The sequence below is a fragment of the Protopterus annectens genome, chromosome 7.part0 (genome assembly GCF_019279795.1).
Source record: "Protopterus annectens isolate FY-2018-M chromosome 7.part0, PAN1.0, whole genome shotgun sequence".
Taxonomy (NCBI): Eukaryota; Metazoa; Chordata; order Ceratodontiformes; family Protopteridae; genus Protopterus; species Protopterus annectens.
This window is the reverse complement of record NC_056739.1, coordinates 259,409,877-259,435,828: the sequence shown is the minus strand read 5'-3', so window position 1 is coordinate 259,435,828 and position 25,952 is coordinate 259,409,877.

The window sequence follows — 25,952 nt, the reverse complement described above, 5'->3', positions numbered from 1 at the left end:
TTGAAGAATTTTGGTTTATTATTTCCCTGTTTTCTCAAAGAGGTTATGATGGTTTGATGTTAGACAACATTGGTAATGAGATTCTTAACAAGCGTTCTAGCAATTATCCTGCAATTTTGACTGCACCATTTGGCAGTAACAACATTTATTCCTGTGAACAATCTACTGATCAAATTGATTCTAACTTGATTTGTTCCCTTGAGATGAGTAGTGACAGTTTCCATCTTAGATCTATACTTGAAAGAAATTGGAGAATTATTTCTGGTATTGTTTGGATTGTTTGGAGCACATTGATTCATCTTTGCTTACCTCCCCGTGGAGCTTTTTGTGTTTATACAGTTTGAATTGGCTTTATTTGTTGGATTTGGCCTCAAAATGTGTTGGATAGATTAGACAGGAAAACAAGAAGGATGCTTCATGGTCACCAAATGACTTATAAAAATCAGTGTATACCAAGATTATATATTCCCCGTTCTGAAAGTGGGATGGGCCTCCTTGAAACTGATTGCATGTATAGATCTATAATATGGGGACTCCACACATATCTGCTGACCTCACAAGAACCAAATGTAGTGAAAGTTCTGAAACATGAGGAGAATAAATCTAAGATGACTTCTCTGCTTAATTTAGCAGTAGCATATCAGCATCAAGCAAGAATGGAAATCAAACCAAAAGTAAATAAAAATCAGGCAGCAACTGAATGTGCCAAAAAACAAAAGAAAGAATAAAAGGTGAAGGACCAGATGAGAAGGCAAGAAATGTAGAAAAAGCATAAATAAAGTTGCAAGTAGAGAAAACTTCTGGAAGAATCTCATGTTGATCAGGAACAAACGCAGGAATGGCTAAGGAGAGGCAAATTAAAATCAAGAGATGAAGGTTAATATTGGCAGCCCAAGATAGTGGGCTGCATACATTCTAGTTTACAACGTCCAATGAATATGTGGGAGAAACAGACAAATATAGGTTTTGTAAAACCGAATTGGAAACAGTCGCACACCTCGTTGCTGGTTGTGGCATACTAATGGCAAAAGGACTGTATACTGAAAGGCATAATAATGTGGCAAGACTGTTGCACTGGGGATTGTGCAAAGATTATGGTATTGAAGTGGCTGAAAAACACTAGAAACATGAGCCACAAAGCATCATAGAAAATGATGAAGTTTATATGACATGGGATCACCCATTACCAGCAGTTCAAAAGATAGATGCTAGAAAATTGGATGCAGTGGTCCAAGAAAAGAAGACAAAAGTAGCATTGATCATTGAAATTGCCACACCCAGTGACTACAGTGTCTTGCGTACAGACAGATACAAAGTCATAACATATCAGGCTCTGCAGGCAGAAATGGGAGCAATGTGGAAGAAGGATACCTAGACAGTTCCAATAGCAGTAGGTACAATGGGTCTTATAAACAAGAATCTACAATCGTATTTAGATATGTTACCAATCCATGTAACCCCATACGAACTGCAGTAGGAGTCATTACTGCACACTTTGTGGGTTTTACAAAGAGCACTTTTGGCTGAAATCAAAGATTGAAACAAAACTAATTTCACAAACTTTATTCATACTTTGACTTAGGAATGGGGGCTATTCCCATCATAGTATTGGAAACCCAAAATATTTCGAGAAATTAAAAACAGAGACAACAAGAGAAGGAACAGGAAACTGTGGAAAGTCTGACATAGTCAATTTTGAGGAGTGATGATAGGCCAGTGAGTTCTCATATGACAAAGCAACAGATGGCACAGGATGAAACTGAAGAGAATGTGCCACAGGAAGATGCTATAGAACTTTCTATAGAATGTGTGCAGGAAATGGAAAACAAAAAAATGGTTTGTTAGTTTAGAAAAAAAATGAGCTAAGAGAAGAGTTGCTTGATTTGGTAGAGATGGACAGACATATTAAGATCAATGAAAGTAATATACTGCAGAAGGTCAATAAAACCCAAAAAGTTAGAAGTTTGATAAAGCAAATGAACACAGTAATTACGACTGTCCATAGAGATTCATGTGATATAACAGAATAAAGAGGATATATTACCGTGCAGCTAAATTGATAACTGATAAAGTTGTGCCACAAGAACACAGGATGGTGGGGGAAAGGAAGGGATGAAATTGAATACCATCATTGAAGTATCGAATAGAGAAAACTATAAAGCAAATGAGACAAGAAGTGTCACTGTTGGAGGAGTATAGAAGAGGGAACAGATCAACAAAAATACTTAGAAAGATAGATGTGATAAAGGGAATGCACAGTATTAGAACAGATCAGGATCTATCATGCACTATTGCAAATAGTAAACTAAAAATCACAGGCAGAAAAACTTAGAAGATATGCAGATAAATATAAAGGAAAAGTACTAAATAAGCAATTTTTTGAAGACCCAAAAAAAGTTTTATAGAGAACTGGGAAACAAGGTAAAAGGAATTGAAAGACCACCAAAAAAAGAAGAAATAGATACATTTTGGAGAAGCATTTTTAAAGATTTTGTAGAACATAATAAAGATGCTAAATGGATAGAAGAAGTAAAAGAAAGAATAAGATGTTTAAAGGTACAGGATATGAAATGGGATGAAATAACAGCCAGAGAGATTGAAACAAAGTTAAGAAAAGCCTCTAATTGGAAAATCCCAGGCCAGATGAAGTACCTAACTTTTGGTTAAAAGCATTAACATCTTTGCACGGAGATTTAGCCATGAGTAAGAAGTATTTATATGCGCACCCCAAACAGACACCAGTCTGGCTAACAACAGGAAAAACAATGCTCCTACTTAAGAGTGAACCTGTAAGCTACCCTAAAAACTATAGACCAATAACTTGCCTCCCAACATTGTATAAACTATACAATGGAATTGATGCAGAGTTTATAGTAATTTAATAGAAAACTCAATTATGGCAATAAAATAAAAAGGCAATAAAAGAAAGTCATATGGAACAAAGGATCACTTGTTGTTAAATAAAGTCATAGTGGTGAACTGTAAAAAGGGTAAGAATCTATGTATGGTATGGATTGACTACAAAAAATCATTTGATAATATCCCACATTCATGGATAAAAAAAGTGTTTAAAATGTATAAGGTACACCCTACACTGATTGACTACATTACAGTGACCATGAAACAGTGGCAGATCACTTTCTAATTAAGCCATGATAAAGGGATAAAAATGAAAAGGGGGATATTCCAGGGTGACTCTTTGTCACTGTTTGTATTCTGCCTTGCCCTTAACCCATTAAGCTGTCTACTCAACAGCTTAGGCCATGGGTATAATTTGGCTCCTGGAAAACAACGACGTATAAGACTTCTCACCTTATCATTGTTGATGATTCAAAACTGTATATCTCATCTGATGAGGAACTGAAAGGACAACTGCAAGTTGTCAAAAAGTTTTTCAGATGATATAAGAATGTCATTTGCTTTTGATAAATGTGCAAAAGTGATCTTTAAATTAGGAAAACTGCAGCACCAAGAAACATCAGTTTAGAACAAAAATGTGGTATTAAAAAACTTGAGCAAGAGGGAGTGTATCAATGTTTGGGAATTGATGAAGGATCAACAATAACACATTAGCAAATGCAAATAAAACTTAGTAAGGAATACTTTCAAAGACTAAAATTAATTGTGAAAACAGCATTGACATCTAGGAACAAAATCCAAGCTATAACCAATTTGCTTTTCCTGTCCTAACTTACAGTTTTGGAGTGATTGACTGGCCCCAAAATGTATTGGATAGATTAGATAGGAAAAGAAGAAGGATGCTTCATGCTCACCAAATGATTAATAAAAATCAGTGCATACCAAGATTATATATTCCCTGTTCTGAAGGAGAGATGGGCCTCCTTGAAATTGATTACATGTATAGATCTCCAATCATGGGACTGCACACATATCTGTTGACCTCACAAGACCCAAATGTAGTGAAAGTTTTGAAACATGAGGAAAATAAATCTAAGATGACTTCCCCTGCTTAATTTAGCAGCAGCATATCGGCATCGAGCAAGAATGGAAATCAAACCAAAAGAAGATAAAAATCAGCCAGCAACTGAATGTGACAAAAAAACAGAAGAAAGAATATAGGGTGAAGGACCAGCTGAGAAGGCAAGAAATGTGGAAAAAGCTTAAATATAGTTGCAAGTACAGAAAACTTCTGGAAGAACCTCATATTGATCAGGAACAAATGCAGGAATTGCTGAGGAGAGGCAAATTAAAACCAAGAGATTAAAGGTTGATATTGGCAGCCCAAGATAGTGGGCTACATACATTCTAGTTTACAACATCCATTGAATATGTGGGAGAAACAGACAAATATAGGTATTGTAAAACCAGATTGGAAACAGTTGCACACCTTGTTGCTGATTGTGACATATAATGGCAGAAGGACTGTATACTGAAAGGCATAATAATGTGGCAAGGCTGTTGCACTGGGGACTGTGCAAACATTATAGTATTGAAGTGACTGAAAAACACTGCAAACACGACCCACAAAGCATTATAGAAAATGATGGTCTACATCACATGGGATCATCCAATACCCACAGGTCAAAAGACTGTTGCTAGAAAACAGGATATAGTGGTCCATGAAAAGAAGAAAAAAGTAGCATTGATCATTGAAATCATCACACTCAGTGACTACAGTGTCTTGCATACAGAGAGACACAAAGTCATAAAATATCAGGATTTGCAGACAGAAATGAGGTCAATGTGGAAGAAAGATACCCAGACAGTTCCAATAGTAGTAGAAGCAATGGGTCTTATAAAAAAGAATCTACAATCATATGTAGCCATGTTACCAATCCATGTAACACTATACGAATTGCAGAAGGAGTCACTACTGGGCACATTGTGGGTGCTGCAAAGAACACTTTTGGCTGACATCAAATATTGAAACAATATTAATTTCATGAACATTAATCAAACCTTGACTTAGGAATGGGGTCCATTCCCATCATGGTATTAAAAACCAAAAGGATTTGGAGAAATTAAAAAAAAGGCAGAGACTCCGATTTAGGCACACAACAACAACAAGAATAATCAAAATTGACATGATTGTTGTTTTATTGTAAAACTTGATAAACACTTTCATTTTATTAAACTCTAAAACTTCATCAGATCCTCATGATGTTGTATTTAGGCAAATGAGTTCAAAAAGCCTGGGGCCTTTCATAGCATGGAAGACTAAAGAGAACCCATTAGGAGACCATATGAGACTGAGTAGAGGGCTGTAGCTTTCATGTCTATCAGATTAGCGAAGTGTGATGAGACGTAAGTTCTTTTTGGTGAGGTCTCCAAAACTGGTTAGGTGCTTACATACATATATACACACGTCCAAATATTTCAAGCATGGGCTTTAATGCCATTCTAGCATGCCAATATAGAAAAAACCTTGTTCCCATAATAAGTGTCCAGGCTGTTATGAAAAATATCCAAGCTAGCACTTGCTTTAATGTAATCTGGTAGTCTGTTCTATGCAGAAGCTGATCTCTTAGATAACCATTTCATACACTTCTCATTCCTATATTTTCTATGTCGTCTGATGATTCTCTACTACTTTTTGATAGCCCCAAACATTCCCAGAGGTAGTTGTGTCTAAATGCCCTATATACATAAGTAAGATCTCATCTTAAGTATCCACACGAGACCCTGTACACGTTCAGTCTTTCATAATAACTTAAATGTTCATATTCATGGATGCCTTTGGTATATTTCCACTGTACTCTTTCCAGTTTACTCATGCTTGTTTTCTCAAAAGGTTTCCATATTGTTATTCCATACTTGAGTTTGGGTCTAATATAACTAACAAACAGTGACTTCATTACTCATGATTTTCTAGGCTTTATAAATCTATTCATACAGCCTATGTTTCTGTAACTATCATTAACCAATTGGTTGACAAAATTAGAAAAACTCAAAGCTGGATCTACCCATATGCCAAAGGCCATAAATTAATCTACATTTTCAATCACTCTGTGCTGTATTAAATATTCACCATTCAATTTATGTCTCCCAAATATTATATGCTTACTTTTGATGTATTTATCAGCATATTATAATCCTATGCCCAAGTAGTCAATTTAGTCAAGCTCTTTTGTGGACATGCCTTATTTGTAACACATGCAATCAGTTTATCCAGTTTCAAGTCATCTGCATACAGACTGCAGAACACCTCAGATGAAAAAGATAAACCTGAAAGACAAGATACAAGTAAATAAGGGTCTAGGACAGAGCTCTGTGGGATAACCTGACTGTAACTAAGAATTTCACCTGTCTAATTGCTGTATGATACTTGCCAAATCCTGTTTATAAGCTGTGTCAAGAGTACACTGATAGTTATTCTAATGTATTGATCAGTGCTTTGTGTATGGTCTTAAGAAATGCTGAAGTTAAATCTATACAAATTACATCACAGCACACATTTTCATAATAGTTGTTATTATATTATTATAGGACAGCATGTTGCAGGTGGTAATAGATATATTTTCAACATATGCATGCTGATATATGGTTTCAAGTTCCAACCTTTCTAATTTTGACAATAACTTTTCCAGTCTTACCTTCCTCATTACTTATCCACAGCATGAAGGTAGACTTAAGGGTCTGTATGACTCTGGGTTTGTACTATTCCCCTTTCTCTTAAAGATATCTTTTAAAAAGTGCATGTCTCCAGTCTTGAGGAATCTCCTCATATTTATATGACCTAGTAAATAATAAATATAATGGTACTGTAAGTTCTTGCCAAGGTGTTCTCAGGTCATTATTACTAATTCTGTCTCCTCCCTGTGCTTTGTTTGGATCCAGTTTGCATAGTTGTTTTTCAATATAACCTAATTTAATTTCAGTATCTATGGTTACCTGGATGTCACTGGGACAACTTATCACCCTATTTGTGGAGCCAAAATGTTTTGCATAAGATTTGTAAACATATCTATAATCTGTTGTGTCCGATAACAGAGGTGGAATCCATACATAGTTTATCTGTTTGTATGTCCTTACTCCTTCCACATCTTATGTATCTATAAAAGTGGTTTCCTACTGTACTCAAAATCTTTATATAATTTTTTTTTCAAATTTTTCTTGATCTTGTCATGTAATTTGTTTGTCCAGTTTGCTTGTTTTAGTTTTCAAAGTTGTAGTTCATCGTCTTTTCCATTTCTTATATTTTTTGTCTCTCACATTAATCAAGTATGTTAAACTTATGGAATGATACCATCCTGACACTGTGTACTTAGATCTGTTAAACATTTTTTTTTCATTTTTTTTGCATTTAAACAATTTCTCTTTCAAAACTTTCCACATTCCTTCTACAGTTTTTCTACTGAACGCATCACTCCATTTAGTATTAAATAATTCATTATTTTTTATTATTTTATTGTATTTATATATGAGGGTTAAATGAAATGCTTTTATAGGAATGTGAATTATTTTTTTATATTTTGTATACCCTTATCTATATATACATGTGGTCTTACGATGATGATGTCATCAGTGTGAGACAAGCTGATTGAGAGACTCAGCAGAGAGAGATTTCTGTGAGTTACATACACAGGTAATTGATTTTAATTAATTTCTTCAGATTATTGTGAAGATGATTATCACTTCATTGATTGAGGAGTTTTATGGCTTTATTGTGATGTTTTTGTAGTATTGTTGTTTGGTCTGATGAAGCATTGTTGTTTTTAATGCGAAAGCGCTTGCCTTCATTAAATTGTTGTTTGCTTATTATTACCTGCTGGTATTTGGTGTTTCATACAATTTCTGCTGTGTGTGTCACTGTATTTCTTCTTTTATTACAAGTGTATTTTGATTTGTGGATGGCAGCGATACTACCTGATGCTTTGCTTTGGTTTTGTGTTTTTGTGTTTTTGTTGTTTTACATAGTGACTGTTTTGCTTTCATCTACTCTGTTATGTTGGATTAGATTTCATTTTGGCAGAATTATCAAACAACAGACTTACCTTAATAACTGCACATCAACGGTGGTAGGACTTGAAACAAAGTAAGAGTAATTTCTTTAGATGCACAGACAATGGCTAGTATGTTAGGTTCCCTGGTAGGATTTTTTTATAATGTGAAATAATTGTTGCTATTGAACATATGTTGTGAATAATTTCCTTACTAATGCTGTTGAATCAATATTGTTCCAGTCTGCTTCTGGTACACGTAAGTCCCCAGTCAATATTATTCTTCCCTCTTGTGTTTAATGCAAGAAATGCTTGAGTTCCTCTGGGTCATCAGCACCTGACTTTGGTGGTCTATATACTCCAACAATTGGTGTTATCATTGAACATGTAATAATCACAGGTCTCATAACTATCTTTAATCCCTATCAAAATACCTCCACCTGATTTTTTGTTAGAATGTCTGTACAATAAAAACATTTATACCCTGACTGAACTGGTTTCCAGTCATTGTTATTTAACCATGTTTCAAAAAAAATAACAGCATTGCTTAGTGAGGTGTAGGCCAAAGAAGGCTTTATATTCATTGATTTTCCTAATAATGGAAGAATAAAGATGGTCTATAACTTTGTTGGTGTTTTAAGAGCTTTGAAGTAGGATATAATATACAAGATAAAATGATTTTGTAACCATGACAGAGACTTAGTATTTGAAGGAGAACAGACATATTCTAGTCTTTGATGGCCAGGTCAAATTTAAGTGGCATATTATTTATACAGTAGGTGATGGTAACAACTGATTTGGCAAAGGAAGCTATAATACTCTTGTTAGCACTGAAAGTAAGCTTGTGATTAAAATCCAAGCATTAGTTTTGTTAAAGCCTTGCTGGAGAAATTATCATAGTCATTTGATATCACTTTCATGTTAGACAAATATATTCCAAAGAGGAGGCAGCTCAGGGTAGAACCCTGTGGAACACCACTGCTGATGTTTTTCTGTCAAGACCATATACTCCCTGACCTTAACAGTCTGGGGTCTATCAGGTCACCAGTTAGCTATCCAGTGAACTACATAAAGATTAATGTTTGGATGGGTAGATATGTAACAATTTCTAGCATGGACATATAATTCCAGTATTGAGGATAGTGGCAAAGGGGGGCTTTTGACGATCGACGGTCTGCTAACGCTATTCCATTGCTGAGAAGATAAGTTCCCTTCTGGCAAAAAAAAAAAAAAAACACTTTATTTTTCTGATAGAAAACTTACTTTTTCTGTAAATTAAATATTTTAGCTAAGAAAAGCATTACTATAGACTGTCATGTGAATTTTGCTAAGTTTTAAACAGAAGCATGACTTTTTTATTTTTGTGGTAAAATGTTGTTTAAGCTTATTTAAAACTACTTTTTCTCTAGAGAAACAGGTGTTATTTGTCTTTTTGGTGCTGGGGTATATGATCAAAGTGCTATTTACTGTATTTTTTGGAGAAAGCTACATTTTACACCTTACCTGTTTCATCAGTTATTGAGGCACCTTTTCTTAGCTTAACCATGGAATAACCTACTAGTTCCTTTAAGGTACCATCTTCCAGCCACAAAAAGAAAAAAATATTGTGATGTAGTCTTAGACCAGGAGGGCAAGCTGATCTATTGCCTCAACTACAGGGGGGGGACTGCTATTGCCAAAGCTGGTTCCTCAGAAATCTAATCTTTTTTCTTAGGTTCATAGGTGTGTACTAGGCTAATGGCCATGGGGCCTTTACAAGCCTAGCCCATAGAAGTGCCCTGGCATCATGCCACCAGATATTAGTTCCCAGTGCCTCTATCACGTAGAGCCACTGGAGTGATCCCTGGGGTGAACTTTCTATTACCCATCCACTCATCAAGATTTCTCTTGAAGAGGGCAAGTGAGGTGCTCTGCTTGACATGTATGGGAAGTCTATTCCAGAGCATGGGCAGTCTCTGGGTTATGAACCTGTCCCTCCAGCATGTTCTGTTGATTGTGGTAATGAGGTTGAGGTCTCTGGAGCATGTGGTGCGGTGGGATTGGGATTTCTTTAGATGTAGCATTTCTAACAGAGCTGGGTCAGACATGGCTTTGTAAGTCAAGTAGAGATCGCCTCTAATTAGGCGATATGAGACAGAGAATAGCTGGAGTCTTTTGAGTCTGTCCATGTAGGACATGTGTTTAATGTCTAGGATCCTCTTTGTGATGTACTTCTGTGGCCTTTCCAGCTGTTGCAGATGTCTAGTGAGGTACATGCCAAATGAGGCATTATACTCAATGATTGGTCTAATGAAGGAAGAGTAGAGAGAGATGATGACCTCTTTCTTCCTGGATGCAAAACCTTTGGTAATGAGATGTATGACATAGAAGGACTTTCTGACCACAGTGGAAATGTGGGTTGAAGGAGAGGTTGCTGTCAACCTGTGTCCCCAGATATCTTATAACGCCTTCAGTGTTCAGTGGGCTCCCATTGATGTGGTAATTAGTGGGAACTGAGTTTTTACCAAAGGGGATGATGATGCATTTTTTGGCATTAAGTTTAAGGCCATGGTTTTGACACCAGTCATTAGTCTCAGTGAGGCCTTTCTGTAGGATGTTTGCATCACTTGGGGAGTTAATAATTGCTCAATCCATGCGGGATTCCACTTGTGACTGGTCAGCAGTCTGAATTGGAGTCTACTACTTTCACACTGTGTGTTCTATCTGTGAGCCAGTTTGCAACCCACCTAGTGTTATAGGGGTTGATGCCTAGTTTGGTGAGATTATCAATAATTCCTGAGTGAGGAATGGTATCAAAGGCCTTGGCCAGATTGAGGTAGGCTGTATGCATGGCCTTACCTTCATCCACAGCCCTGGTGACTGACTCAAAGAAGTCAACCAGGTTGAGCAGGCATGATGTCCCTTTCACAAAGCAAAATTGTGTGGGGTCTAGAGTTTGGAGATTTCCTATATCTTTGTTAATCAGGTCCATGATGATGCGCTCCATAGCTTTACATATCAGACTCGTCAGGCTCATGGGACAATAATTCCCAGGGTCTGTAGTTGTTCCCCCTTTATGGAGAGGGTGACTGTAGCAGTGCACCATTTGGTAAGGACAAAGCCTGAGCTGAGGCTGTGACTGAACAATGCACACAGATATGGTGCCAGTTTGCTTTGTTGTCCATGTAGAACACAGCCAGGGATATTATCGGGTCCCATGGAAGCTGTATTCTTGGCCTTGGACAATGCAGCTTTAACCCGTGCTGCAGTAATGCTGGGTGCCTGGCATTCTTCCGGTACTGTGATTGGTCATTTGGAGGGGGGGTAAAGTTGGCACTGAATCTGTCGGCCAGTATGTTGGCTATATCTGTTGGCTCAGTATAGGAGGTACCATTGTGCAGTAACTCAGAGCAAATCTGGGTATTGCCGTGGAGATTCTTGATATAACTATAGAAGGCTTTGTGATTGTTTTTATTGTCTGTCACAATTCTGCCTTCATAGCTGGCTTTAGAGGATTTGATGAGGGATCTAAACTTTTTGTTGAGGCTAATAAGGGAGTCTTTCCAGTCTTGGGACTTCACCTTTTTCTGCAACCGTTTCTTCCTTCTGTTGTAGAGTTTATTAATGGCAGGGGACCACGGGATTAGCTTCCTTTTTTGGAGGACAGTGTCTTTGTTCTGTTGGGTATGGCTAGCTCCATGCATTAATGTACATGTTCGTACAGTGCATTGATGTATAATTCAGCAGTCATGCAGCTATTTTCTATTGGCATGGGTGCCGTGAAGTTAGCCACCTCTGTTTTTAGGAGCCCAAAGTCAGCTTTGGAGAAGTTTTTCAAGTTGGTTACCTTTGTGGGGGGTGTGGGCGAGATGTGGATTTCCATGGTGATTAGCTTATGGTCAGATTTGACCAGGGAGGGATTGACTACTGGTGTAGAGCATCATTCACCCATGTTAGTAATAACTAGGTCAAGGATGTTGCTTCCTCTAGTGGGGGTCAGAATGAGCTGGTAAAGGGCATTGGAACTGATGAATTCCAGGAAGCGTTGGGCCAGTGTATTGGTGCTTGAGTAGTTTTCCCAGTTGATGGAGGGGTAGTTGAAGTCTCCTAGTAAGAGAGTGTTGGGTTGGACCTTGATAGATTCCAGGATGCTTAGGACTGTGGAGTGAGAGTCTAGGGACATGGTTGGGGACCTGTAGCAGACTATTACCTGGATCTCCGTCTTACCTAATGTTAGTTGTACCTGAAGTATCTCAGATGCATTATGCTAGGCTACTAGTCTGGAGGTGTGTATATCCTTTATGAATATGGAGACACCACTGCCTTTGGAGCTTCGGTCCATGTTTTGGGGCCAAAAAGTGTGGAATGAGTTATAGCCTGGTAGTGCAGGGGTGATTTCTGCTGCTTTAAACCAAGTCTGCATTACAGCACAAATGTTGATGTTCTCCATTTTGAGGAGTGCTTTGAATAAGTGCATCTTGAGATTTAGACTTCTAGCATTGAGCAGCATGACCCTCAGCTTGCGTTTATTTATAGCTGTTATGATGGTAATTTGGTCTTTGGAACACCACCTAAAAAAGGCATTATAGGGGTGGCAAGAGCCTTAGTCAGTACCCGGAAACCCAGGGGTGACAGATCCAGCCCATCTCTGGGAAAGCATCAAGGTCTGTCAGTCATGTCATCCTAAGCAGATAGATATTGGATCCCCTAAGAATGACACCAGAAACTTAGCCAATTGTTGTAGTCAATCATTTTCTGCTTGTACTGCAGTATCATTCTAGGCAATGGTAGGATGCTGCCCAGGGCTAGGGTCATACCTGCCTGGGCCACATAATCTGAGAGCTCCATCATGTCTCTTTTCATGTAGTCCAGGAAGGTGCATCTCAGGTGATTCACACCCACATGGACAATGACAGAGTCATTCTTATACTTGTTGTGGAGTGACTTGAGTGTGTGTGTTATATGTCGGATTCTGGCACCTGATAGACAGCTGACTGTTACCTTCTCCTTACTCAATCTTGTGAGTGGGACATCTGTGTGCCTCACTATTGAGTCACCTATGATTAGTATCGGGCAAGGTGTTTATCCATAGGGGCTGAGGTTTAGGGGCACACTGTGGAGGTGAGCTATGTGTCCTGTGGGTTATCCTGTGTTGTGGTGGTTGAGTGCATTTCTGTCTTGAAGGTCTCTGCTGTTTGGGTACATTTCTATTGAAACCCTCCATGAAGGTGGGTGTGTGGTTTGTGTTTTATGTGAGAGATATGATGGGGTTGTTCTGGAGGGCTATGTGTTCCATGTGGTGTGATGGAGGTGTTCACCTTCTCCTCTTGACCAGTTAATCCGGTCTTGGCTGGAGAGTGCGTAGCTTCCAATTTGGTGATATAAGTGCATCTCTCACAAGTCTGAGTGTTGGGAGGTAAGAGGAGAGGGTTGTCTCTGTACATGAGGCAGCTGCTACATTGGCTCAGAATGCCCAAGTGCACCAGGTTAATAGGAGAAAGCACAGGGAACTGCCCTTTAATCATGCCAGGAGGGGTGGTCATAACTACTAAGTACTGGAACTATTTCCATGAAGAATAACTAGTGCTGATGGCACTTAGGTGTGCTACAATAATTTCTACAAAAACCTGTTGAAGTGCAAAGTGATTAAGCTATTTGAAGTGCAAGAGAGAAAGAATTAGCAGGATTCAAGAGGAAAACTGAAAAGCAGACGTTCTGGTACCAGTAATTGTTTATCTTAGCTTGGTGCCACTAGTCGGAGCTTTAATTTATTATTTATTTATTTATTTATTTACATTTGTTGACCAGGAAAGTCCTACTGGACACAGGTCCTTTTTCAGCAGAGGCCCGAGGAGAAAAGCTACACAATTAAAATTATTACAAACATAGTTACAGATGAAGAACATAGTACATATACTAGACAATTAGCAACTGTGCCCTCTAAGATGGCATGTAATCTATGAAGTAAATAGCAGTTATTAACAATTGTTACAGTAAGAAGTTACTACCGTATAATAAGTAGATAGGTGTACAAGCATCAGAGCTTGCTGTAATCAAAGGTAGTTAGTGGGGTGGAAGAGAGGTTGAGGGTAGTTGGAGTGGATGATGTTAGAGAGGCGAGTTACAAGGGCATAACCAGCATGTTTTTAGGTGCGCTTTAAGTAAAGCTTTGAAGTGGGTGCATGATGGTACAGAGATTATTGTGGGGGGAGGGTGTTCCATAATTTGGCTATTGTGCTGGAGAATAGTGCATCTCCAGCAGAGTTTTTGGCTCTAGTTACCTGTAATTGATTTTTGTTGCTGGATCATAGTGGTCTGTTGGTGAGATAGGGTTGGAAGAGATTCTGGAGGGATGAGACTTTTAGAGGATGGTGTACTAGTTTGTGGGCGAGGGCGAGTTGATACCATTGAAGGAGGTGAGGGAGTTCTAGACAGCCCAGTTCAGCAAGAGACAGTGGTGACTATGGTAGGATGCCCTGGTGGTGAATTTGGTGATTTTGTTGTAGCAGGTCTCGTGTTTATTTAGCTCGCTTTGCCTTAGGTTGGTATATATTGGAGAGGCATAAAGTAGGGTGGAGATAAGGTGTGAATTTGCAGCTGAAATCCTAGCTGCTTTGGTGAGGAATTGCTTATTTCTGTATAAGGCTCTTAGTTTTTTGTGGAATTTTTTATGGTCATGGATATGTGAATGCCACATGTGAGATTATTGTCTATTTCAACTTCTAGCAATTTGGTGTGATCTGTTGGATGGATAGTGGTGTTGTTTTTGCTGTGATGTTAAAGTGACAGTAGGTTTGAGTATGTTTGGTGGGTTGGAAGATGAGGAGTTTAGTTTTGTTTGGGTTGAGTATTAACTGGGCATCAGATAGCCAAGTTTCAACAGAGGAAAAGGCATCCTGTGTGACCTTTTGCAGTTTGGGTAGGGACTGCTCTGAGCAGATGATGGTTGAGACATCTGCATATTGTATGAGTGTGCCATGTTTGGTGGCAGAGACTAGATTATTGGTGAAAATGGAGAAGAGTAAGGGTCCAAGGATGGATCATTGGGGGACACCAATAGAGACAGGTAGTTGGGGGGGGATATATCATTCTGCCATACAACGGATTGCTGGCGGTCAGGCAGGTAGCTCTGAAACCAGTTGGTGACAGACTGAAAGAAAGATAGGTTTTTGAGAACAGAGATGAGTTGTTTGTGTGGGACCATGTCAAATGCTTTAGAAAGGTCTAGGAAAGTAGCCGAAAAGAGAGAGCCATTGTTTTTATGCTGAAGGATAGTGTTAGTAAAAGAGAGTAAGGCAGTGGTAGTGTTATGGTTTGGTCGGAAACCATGTTGAGTATTAGAAAGGAGGTTGTTAGTAAGGAGGTAGTCTGAGATTTTAGAGTGCATGCATCTCTCTAGTATTTTGGAGAGTGGAGAGAAAATAGCTATGGGGCAGTAACTGGTGAGTACTGTGGAGGGGTTGGCTTTGTGGAGAGGAATAATGTGTGATATTTTCCATAGTGTAGGGACGTAGCATTCTGACAGAGATCGGTTAATCAAGATTGATACTGGGTAGGCTAAGGCGTCAGCTGCAATTTGTAGGTACTCACTTGGGAGGTTGTCTACTGCTAATTTAGTGGGTTTAAGTTTAGTTAAGAGTTTTTTTTATGTTGGAGGTAAAAATAGGAGAGAAAAAGAAGACAGTGGGGAGATTACTAGGTGAAGGTGTGGGGTGGAAGGCAGGGGGTTGTGTTGTATGGCTAGTGATAGTACGGTTTGTATGAAGTGTGTGTTGAATGAGAAAGCAACATTTTCTGAGGAGTGAGGAATGTTAGGAGGAGGGGTACTGACTTTACCTGGGTGCAAGATGGAGTTTATGGAGGACCAGAATTGCTTGGGTTATGTTGGGAGAAGTTAAGGGCAGACTGGTAGTATTGGATTTTGTCCTGTTTTATTAGCTTTTTGACTCTGTTGCGTAGTTCTAGGAAATTCTGTCTAGCTGAGGGGGTTTTGGTTTTGTGCCAGTGTTCCCAGGCTTTATCTGTGCTTTTCATTTCTGACCTAGTGGTTTTCTGTAGCCATGGGGAGGGTTGAGCTTTGGTTCTGGTAAGTCTTATGGGGGCATGGTTATTTAGGATGCTTAGGAAGGTAGTACTGAAAAATTGAACTGTGTCATCTAGGCTGAGGTACTTTAGTGGATGCCAGTTACATTCTTTGAGGGATGAGGTGAATGTGAGTGGGTTAAAGTTTAGTTTTTTATTGTCTTGATGGTAGATGACAGGTTTAACTTGGTATAGGTGTTTTTTGAGTAGGAATGTTGGGGAATGATCACTGATAGGCAGCCTGCTGTATAAGACTGAAGGATCTTGCTGACTAGTATCCAATCCAGAGTAGTATGCTTGTTGGAGTTTTTATTTATTCTGCAAACATGGGCTGTTAAACCAGAAAGGCATGGGGGGGGGGCTCAAAAGTTTACAAACAGTCCTGGATACAGCAAATCTGTATCTGGACTAGACTAGTTACAGGAAAGGTGGGAAACAAGCACAAATGAATGTCTTTTAAACCAGAAAGTTGAAAGGGATGGAAAAACTGCCCAAACGGCCAATAAATTACAATTTCTGGGCCAGAAACCATTCCTCTTGTGGTAGATAGGCTACCTAGTGCTTACCACTCCCACTGATAAGCTAGAAGGCTTCCCTCCAACACAGAAAGGCTTGGGGAGCTCAGAAGCTTACAAACAGTACTGGATACAGAAAATCTGTATCTGGACTAGACTCATTACAGGAAAGGCGGGAAACAAGATTAGAACTTTTTTCTGTTTTGTTTGTTTTTTTTTTTTTTTTTTTTTTTACAGAAAAGCATCTAAAACAGCAGTAAAAACTATTCAAATGCATTGCAAGCTAGCACACTTGAATGTATAGTAATATTAAAGCAAACACAGTTTAAATAAATGCAATTAAATTAAAAAAAAAACAACTAAAAACAAGTGCAGAAAGCAGTAAATTAGGAAAAAATCAAAATGGAGGCACTTAGAGTATCTCATTCTCTTTCCTGATGCTGTTGCAGTCTGCAGGATGCCAAAACTGGATCCGCGGAGCTTAAACAAGCACAAACCCACACAAATGTGGGCTTTTAAACCAGAATGTAATCCATACAATCTTCATTGTCCAGGAGTTAGACACATTCTCTGTGGCTGCTGGTCTGCTCTTGTTTAGCAGGAAGATGTACTTTTGTCTGTTCATGGAGAAAGGGTGAGAAAACCTCTCTGTTTAAGTAGAAAGCTGTGCCCCAACCTACAGGAGGTGATTGCTGGCAGTTCTGGGTCCATGTCTTCATGAATTCCTCTCAAAAAGAAGCAAAAGACTAAACATGTATTCTCCTGCCTCGGTGACACTGGACAGGAGTAATTTATTGGGCTTAGCACAGGGTTTAGTGCAGACTCTTGACTTGTCTTATATGTTTGGTTCTGTTTAAAGAAAAATAATTTTTTGTTTTCCTGAAATGATTTACAGTTTGACCCACAAAAGGAGCATGAGGGGATAGAAAATATCTCCACAGATTTCTGATTCATATTCTGAACCCAGTGTGACTTTGGAGATTACTTGCAAAGGATTCTCTTTCAATGAGACTATTTCCATAATCAGTCAGTTGTTTCAGTGGGAAAACAGTGTTGTTTCTCAGTCCCTAAGAAAATGTTATGATTTACACAACTGGAATTTCCTGAACAAGCTCCCATTCCTCCTGATCTTACTGCTTTGGTGGATCTTTTCTCATAGTCCACAATTTCCCTGATAGTCAGCCTGCTGCTCCCCAAAACGCAGATAGATTAAAAAAGGCTCCTCAGTCTTTTAAGTTTTTATAAACTAATCCTATACCTGTCCCAACAATTATAGTGTTTGTAAGCCTAGCTGCTGCTAAGCATTTTATTAATACTAATATCTCTCCTTCTGACAAAAATGATCAAACTTTTGATAAGTTCTGGAAAATAGTGTATGCTTCTTAAAATCTTGTATTTAGAATTCTCAGATGTCAAGCTCAAATGTTGAAGTTTATCTTAGCCTCTTGTGAGAATATGACAAATGTTTTGGCACTGGCTGCCTCTTGTGAGGAAACACCTGCTTTGTATAATGTGGCTTCTATGTGCATATGACTTTGCTGATGTCACTTCCAGGTTTGCTGCCACTGGAACTATTATAAGGAGATTTGTCTGGCAATGTTCATAAAACCTCCCAGAGGAAGTAAACAATGAAATATTGATTTCTCCCTTGGATAGAGGATTAGTTTTTGGACGTTCTGCTGCAGAGGTCTTTAAAAAGTGTCATTAGCTGGGGAAACTGATTTAAGGGATCCTTCATATTATTCTGCCCTTCTTTTCAAAGTTTACCACTGGATTCTATCCATTGTCTAATTTCCATAAAAAGAAAAATAAACAATTGCAATCTGCCAGCAAACAGATCTTTAAAAAGCAATGGAAGGGAGGTTCCAAAAAAAACAGGACCACCTCAGAACAAAGGACAGTCTAATGAATCTCTATGAATAAATGATGACTTTTCCTCTCTCCTCCCACCATGACAGTCCTTTAATTCTTCCAGAAAGTCAGAACCTCTGTTTCTGTCTTTGGCAACAGATTATTTCAGACAGATGAGTTCTGAGAGACTGCAGATGGCAGTGTGAGTCTCTCCCTCTCCTTTTAAGGGAATTCCTTTTCTTCTGTTAGATAAAACTCTTCTTCTCCCTCCTGTTGTCCAGCAGATGTTGGCTGCAGAGGTGATAGAGAATGTCCCTCCTCCTCAGTTATGGGAAGGATTTTATTCAAGGATGTTTCTGATGCCAAAGAAAGAAGACCCTTGGAGACCATTTCTGCACCTTTCATTTCTGAACCATTTTATGACAGTGCACAAGTTCAAAATGTAGTCACTTCACAACTTGTTACTTCTTATTCCACATTTGAGTTTCCTAGTAACATTAGATTGAGAAGATGCATATTACCACATCCCAATAGATCCAAATTTCAGGTGTTTCTTAAGGTGTTATGTGTCTGGATCATAGTATAAGTTCTCTGCTTTGCCAGTTGGGTTACCTACTGCTCCAGGGGAGTTCACAAAGTGTCTACCCCTGTAATAGCCCATTGCAGACTGCAGAGTATTTACATTTTCCTTACATTGATGGCTTGGATATCTTTGCAGAGTCTTTTTCAAAGTGTCAAGAATCACTTATTCACTTGAGTAAAGGATCTCCATCATAGGCTGAGATTGCAAAAGAACATTCACATTTCTTTTCTGATTCCTTCTCAGAAGATTGTTTTTCTGAGGTGTGTCCTGTACACCACAGTTCAAAGAGTTCTTCTTCCACAGCAAAAAATAGATCTGTATGTGCAGCTATTCCTAGGATTTCCACTCAGACGTCCGTCTCACCAAGGAAATTCATCATAATTCTGGGTTGTATAGCTTCAATGATACTTAAGATTCCTCTTGCAAGACTCCATATGATAAAGTTACAATGGTACCTGAAATCTTTATGGTCCCAGCACCAACATCTATTGACCTTTCAAATTCAAATTCTAGGATTTTGTGAAAAGTAAGATGATGTGGTGGAGATACCAAATCTCTCAAAATCCAGGTTTTACATTTTTGCCTCCTCCTTAAGCAGTCTGTAACAATCAGAGCCGGATCATGGTCAAATGCAGCCCTTGAAAGGTAATAGATCAGGGCCCCACTAGACCATCCCTTCCTGCAGCAACCTCCCACCCCCCACCCCACAGCAGCCCCCTCCCCAGCCATTCCACTGTCCCAGTACTTGGCTATTTCTCCCCAGTTACCATGAAACACTGTTCAGACCTGTCAGTGTACATACTGTTTTCTTATTTACTTCTACAATGATTACAGATATTGAAATAAAAGTTTTAAATAATTTTTTTTAGCACAGGCAGCAATAGCCATTTACTAAACAAAACACAGTCTTACAATGAAAACAGACTTAGCATGAGCAGTAAACTTCTCTGCCCTGGAAACTCACATTCATTGAAACGGGATTCCATTCAAAGAAAATGCATCTGGCCAGTGAAGGATTAAGTTTACATTTGGGCAGTTTTCAAACCACAGGCTCCTTGCAAACATTTTAGGGCCATGCTTAGATGTATGTGTTCTTTGAGTTACCTTTCTGATTGCATTAAATTATATTCCTTTTAGTGTACAGCACCAATTGTTAGAATGTGTTTTAAATTTGTAGTTTTGAATATTCTTCCAGTACGCAATAAAACAACATGTATGAATCAATAATGACAAAACTACCCATTTCAGAAAATTTCAGCCACAAAAGGCCACTCAAAGTTCTGTCATTACAATCTACCAATGTCAGTCAATATGCACATAGTAGGGGTGTGCTGGTCTTCAAAGGAGCAGCATGATCTACAAGAAAGAATGCCAATTGTGTTGTGCAGGGATTTTTGTTGAGCCATCTCTGTTAAGATATTCATATACTATGTCAAAAGACAGTTTTACAGTAGAGCAGTTTGATTGCTCTGAAGCTGTACGCATGTGTTATATCTATCCGTCTATATGTATGGAAAGTATATGTATGCATGAAAGATCAATACAGAGGTATAGATACAGTAAATGCTTTCCAAATTCCATGTAGATGAAATTATTACATGTATATTTGTGTGTGTGTGTGTGTGTGTGTGTGTGTGTGTGTAAGGAAGAGGCGTAAAGGAAGAAGCAGCGTGGGGAAGGAAAGAAGATTTATAGAGAGTTTGGAGGTGAAAAATAAGAATTTGGGCAAACATTTGTTCGATATGGAGTATCAGAAAACATATAAAGATTCTTGTGTTGTGGATAATACAAATGAGAAGAGTTTAGCTATCTAATGGGAAATTAATTAAGATAATCTGTTGGAGTGGTGCAGATAATGGAATCAGGAGGGCTTGCAGATGATGTTTTGGGTCCAATAATCAAGCATTATGATCCAGGAGGCAATTTTGCTGTCTCATGGGGTGAGAAATCAAACCCTATGTCCCACTTTCTTAATCTCGCCCCAGTAGTCAACTAACCAGACTGCACCTCCCCCCTTTTGCAGATTCCTGTATCTGCCACTGCTACCTACTGTTATATTGACTTCTCAAACAGAATTAGAGTGATTTTACCAAATGACCTCAATTTAGGTCCTTTGACCCCAACTCTTTTTATTGATTTGCCATGTAATAGTAAAGTAGAAAGCACACCAACATAAGCAGCTGTTGACTATATGTAAAACTGGGGAGGAGATGACACATGGAAAACTGGCCTTGAATGTGATGCCATACTACATCTGCATATCCATAAGGTTCTGCTTCAGCACTTGATTGGATTCTTTAAACATTGCCACGCTTGACTATGAACTGAAAATTAAAGTATTGTGGAAAAGATTGTGACTTTTATCCTTCATTTTGTTCTAAAACAAATAAGCACATGTTGTTCTGTCATTATGTGAATAACTAGTATAGATGAATAATAAGGTAAGACACCAGTACTGTGGTTTCATTACAATGTGTGGTTTTCTGTACCTTTGTAGGTCCCCTTTTCTTCGGGAAGGTGGAGTGGGATGTCTGTAAATGTAAATAAACCTTCCTAACATCTCTGCTGACAGGAGTATGTCACTTTGAATTTATTTTGTTACTCTGCACCAAATGTTAATGTTTAGGAAGGCAGCAGGAATGGAAATGGTAGTTTTACCAGGGTATCACTCGCAAGTCCCCACTGCAACCTGCTTAAGAATTATATCTCTCATGTTTACCTCAGTGGGAGGAATGATCCTTATTTGGGGTTTTCAGGTTCCTCAAAGTTCCACCTTGAAAGCGATCTGTCATGCATTCAATGTTATGATTATTTTTTTAACCGACGTCCATGAATGTCATGTATTTAGTGCTTCTTGTCATAAGCAGTGTCCTCTGCTTCTCATTGTGTTTTGCACGGGGCTTTCCTCCAAGGCCTCCCCTGAAAATAGGCTAAGACTCAGTCAGACATACCCAGACAAATAATGTCAAAATAAATCATCATCTTCTTTCGGCTGTTCCCATTAGGGGTCACCACAGGAGATGTTTCCATTTCTTCCTGTCCTCTGCATCCTGCTCTGTCACACCAACCACTTGCATGTCCTCTCTCACCACATCCATAAACCTTATCTTAGGCCTTCCTCTTTTCCTGTTACCTGGTAGCTTCATTCTTAGCATCTTTTTCCCAATATACTCAGCATCCCTCCTCAGCACATGTCCAAACCAACGTAATCGTGCCTCTCTGGCTTTGTCTCCAAACCTTCCAACCTGGGCCGACCCTCTAATATACTTATTCCTAATCATGTCCACGGATTGGTAACATATCTAAATACGACTGTAGATTCTTGTTTATAAGGCCCATTGCACCTACTACTATTGGAACTGTCTGGGTATCCTTCTTCCACATTGCTCCCATTTCTGCCTGCAGATCCTGATATGTTATGACTTTGTGTCTGTCTGTACACAAGACTGTAGTCACTGGGTGTGGTGATTTCAATGATCAATACTACTTTTGTCTTCTTTTCTTGGACCACTATATCCGGTTTTGTAGCATCTATCTTTTGAACTGTTGGTAATGGGTGATCCCATGTGATATAAACTTCATCATTTTCTATGATCCTTTGTGGCTCATGTTTCTAGTGTTTTTCAGCCACTTCAGTACCATAATGTTTGCACAATCCCCAGTGCAACAGTCTTGCCACATTATTATGCCTTTCAGTATATAGTCCTTCTGCCATTATATGTCACAACCAGCAACTAGGTGTGCAACTGTTTCCAATTTGGTTTTACAAAACCTATATTTGTCTGTTTCTCCCACATATTCAATGGATGTTGTAAACTAGAATGTATGTAGCCCACTATCTTGGGCTGCCAATATTAACCTTTCATCTCTTGGTTTTAATTTGCCTCTCCTCAGCAATTCCTGCATTTGTTCCTGATCAACATGAGGTTCTTCCAGAAGTTTTCTGTACTTGCAACTATATTTAAGCTTTTTTCACATTTCTTGCCTTCTCACCTGGTCCTTCACCTTATATTCTTTCTTTTGTTTTTTTGTCACATTCAGTTGCTGGCTGATTTTTATCTACTTTTGGTTTGATTTCCATTCTTGCTTGACACCGATATGCTGCTGCTAAATTAAGCAGGGAAGTCATCTTAGATTTATTCTCCTCATGTTTCAAGATTTTCACTACATTTGGGTCTTGTGAGGTCAACATATATGTGTGGATTGGAGATCTATACATGTAATCAATTTCAAGGAGGCCCATCTCTCCTTCAGAACAGGGAATATATAATCTTGGTATGCACTGATTTTTATTAATCATTTGGTGAGCATGAAGCATCCTTCTTGTTTTCCTATCTAATCTATCCAACACATTTTAGGGCCAGTCAGTCACTCCAAAACTGTAAGTTAGGACAGAAAGAACAAATTGGTTATAGTTTAAGTTCGCACTATAAACAGTAGAACTAGGACAGGAAGAGCAAATTGGTTATAGTTTAAGTTCGCACTATAAACAGTAGAACTAGGACAGGAAGAGCAAATTGGTTATAGTTTAAGTTCGCACTATAAACAGTAGAACTAGGACAGGAAGAGCAAATTGGTTATAGTTTAAGTTCGCACTATAAACAGTAGAACTAGGACAGGAAGAACAAATTGGTTATAGTTTAAGTTCGCACTATAAACAGTAGAATGAGCTGATGTAATGTGACTGGGGACGAGTGTTCCGTATCAACTTTATACCAGAGGCGGGCAACTCAAAGCCACCAAGATTTAAGACCACCACAACAAATGGGCTGGTGGGTGGGAAAAAACAGTTGTACAGATTACAGAGATATGCAGTAAAATAGGAGTGCAGAAAGCAATTGAAAACAAACACATAATTTTCCAATATCACAGCAGGGCAAAAGGCAGAAGGCCAGTCTCTCTGCAGTTTTGAAGAGCTTGAACAAAGAAGTATAACTTGTTTAAAACACTGGGTATTAAAGGCAGAAAAACAGATACTTCTAATAGTTTAAAAAGTGTCCCTTATTCTGGAGCAATATTTTGAGAGGTATAGCTAGCAGTCTAAATTTAGGAGAATATTCTTGGGGCCCCTGAGCTGGACAGAACAATAACAATAACTTGTACTGCCCACCTCAATGACAAGCTGGGGTTTGACATTATTGCAAAAGAAAAACTCCTAATGTTCTGGAACGTCTTCAGTGCAATGAGCTAACACTGCGAACAACTGGTGGTTCTATAATTTGTTGTACAAACTTGTGGTATCCTTTATCATAAAACTGTTTAAAAAATAAAATGAGGCTGTCTGGATATTTAGCAGAATTAAACAGTAAAAGAAAATCGGGTTTCCATATTTTGCCTTCACTCAGTCACTTCATGTTGAGTTCAGTGTGAAGATTTTGGAAGGGGTGGGAAGAAAAAGTGGAGAGTAGATATGAGATGAGTGCTGCAATTATATCCAATGGTAGTTAACAAAAAAAGCAGGAAAGAATCTTAATTAAAAAAAAAGGTGACAGAATTCACAACACAGAGGATAGATGAAGTAATGGGAAAAGCCTTTCAGTTCACCTGACCCCACAATTACTCATGTCTTCTTGTTCTCAGACATCAACTTAATTTTGATAAATGTTACTAACAGTTGCTAAATAAATCTTGTAAAGCACTGACTTTGTGTTAAGATTCTGAAAGGACTAGTGAGAAAGCACAATCTGGTCAGGCAGTCCCTCCAATAAAAGTAAAAGCCATACAGTTCCATTTAACACATAATATTCAAACCAGGCTAATTTTAAAGTGGCAAAAATTAAGTTGTTACTATTGTATTTACTGTTATCAGACACCTGCAGATGGTTAGGGGTTATACGTCATGCCAGAGCCAACTGGATCAAAGCAAAGCAAAGCATAATTTGCTGGCAGTATAGTCATATAAATAGGCAACCAGCAGTTTGCAAAAGTTCGGTTAGGTTTGATTATTTCTGCTGCTGCGAAAAGAATTCAAGGTAGTCTGAAAAATATAAAAACTAAGAGCGAACTAGATTTTCAGATTTGACAGAATGTGTTGAACTTAACAGAACAGAAAAAAATATGTATTATATGTATACTGTATATGGTATGTGTGTCTCTGGATCTACATGGATATATCGAAAGTCCACAAACCTGGACATTATTTTCACAAGTCGAAAATAACGAAACTTAAAATCCCAAACCATGGACTTTTTCCCAGAGGAAGTAAACACTTGCCCAGAACTACACAAAACACACCATATCATCTGAAACTCACCTAGGTGGGGGGGGGGGGGGTCTGCAACCCTCAACTATATATACCAAGTCTGGGACCACATGACAATGAGGAAAAAGGCATATATTCCCATGATGGGCAAGTGTTTACTTGCTCTGGGAAAAGGTCCGTGGCTTGGGATTTTAAGTTTTATTTTCGTCTCGCAAAAATAATGTTTGGGATTGTGGATCTTCAATATATTAAAGAAGATCTGTGTGTGTGTGTGTGTGTGTGTGTGTGTGTGTGTGTGTGTGTGTGTGTGTGTGTGTGTGTGTATGTGCGTGTGTGTGTGTGTGTGTGTGTGTGTGTGTGTGTGTGTGTGTGTGTGTGTGTGTGTGTGTGTGTGTGCGCGCGTGTGCATGTGCGCGCATGGGTGACCTTCAAGCACTTGAACTAGTAAAAGTTTGAGCACCTAAATTGCTAGATGCAGAGTCTGAAAATTAACTTTTCAAACATTTCTGATGCTTTGAGATGAAAGATCCTGGTATAGTGGGGGGCATTAATTTGCCATTCCCCACGGTGGGGCATCACAGAGTAGATATACTGATATATTTAAGTAGCAGAGGGTGTGGAGGGTGCACTGCAGGCAGACTTGCTCCTCCTTGAAAAACGAGTTTTGTTTGCTATGAATCATTGTGATTTGCAGTCTTTGTATAGATCATTTACTTGGCATAAACATATATATATATATATATATATGTTTACTATCTCATTGTCGATCACACTATGTGCAATCAACCAATGTGCGAAACTCAGGTAGCAGAACCGGAAGTGCGATTTTGGCATTGTCG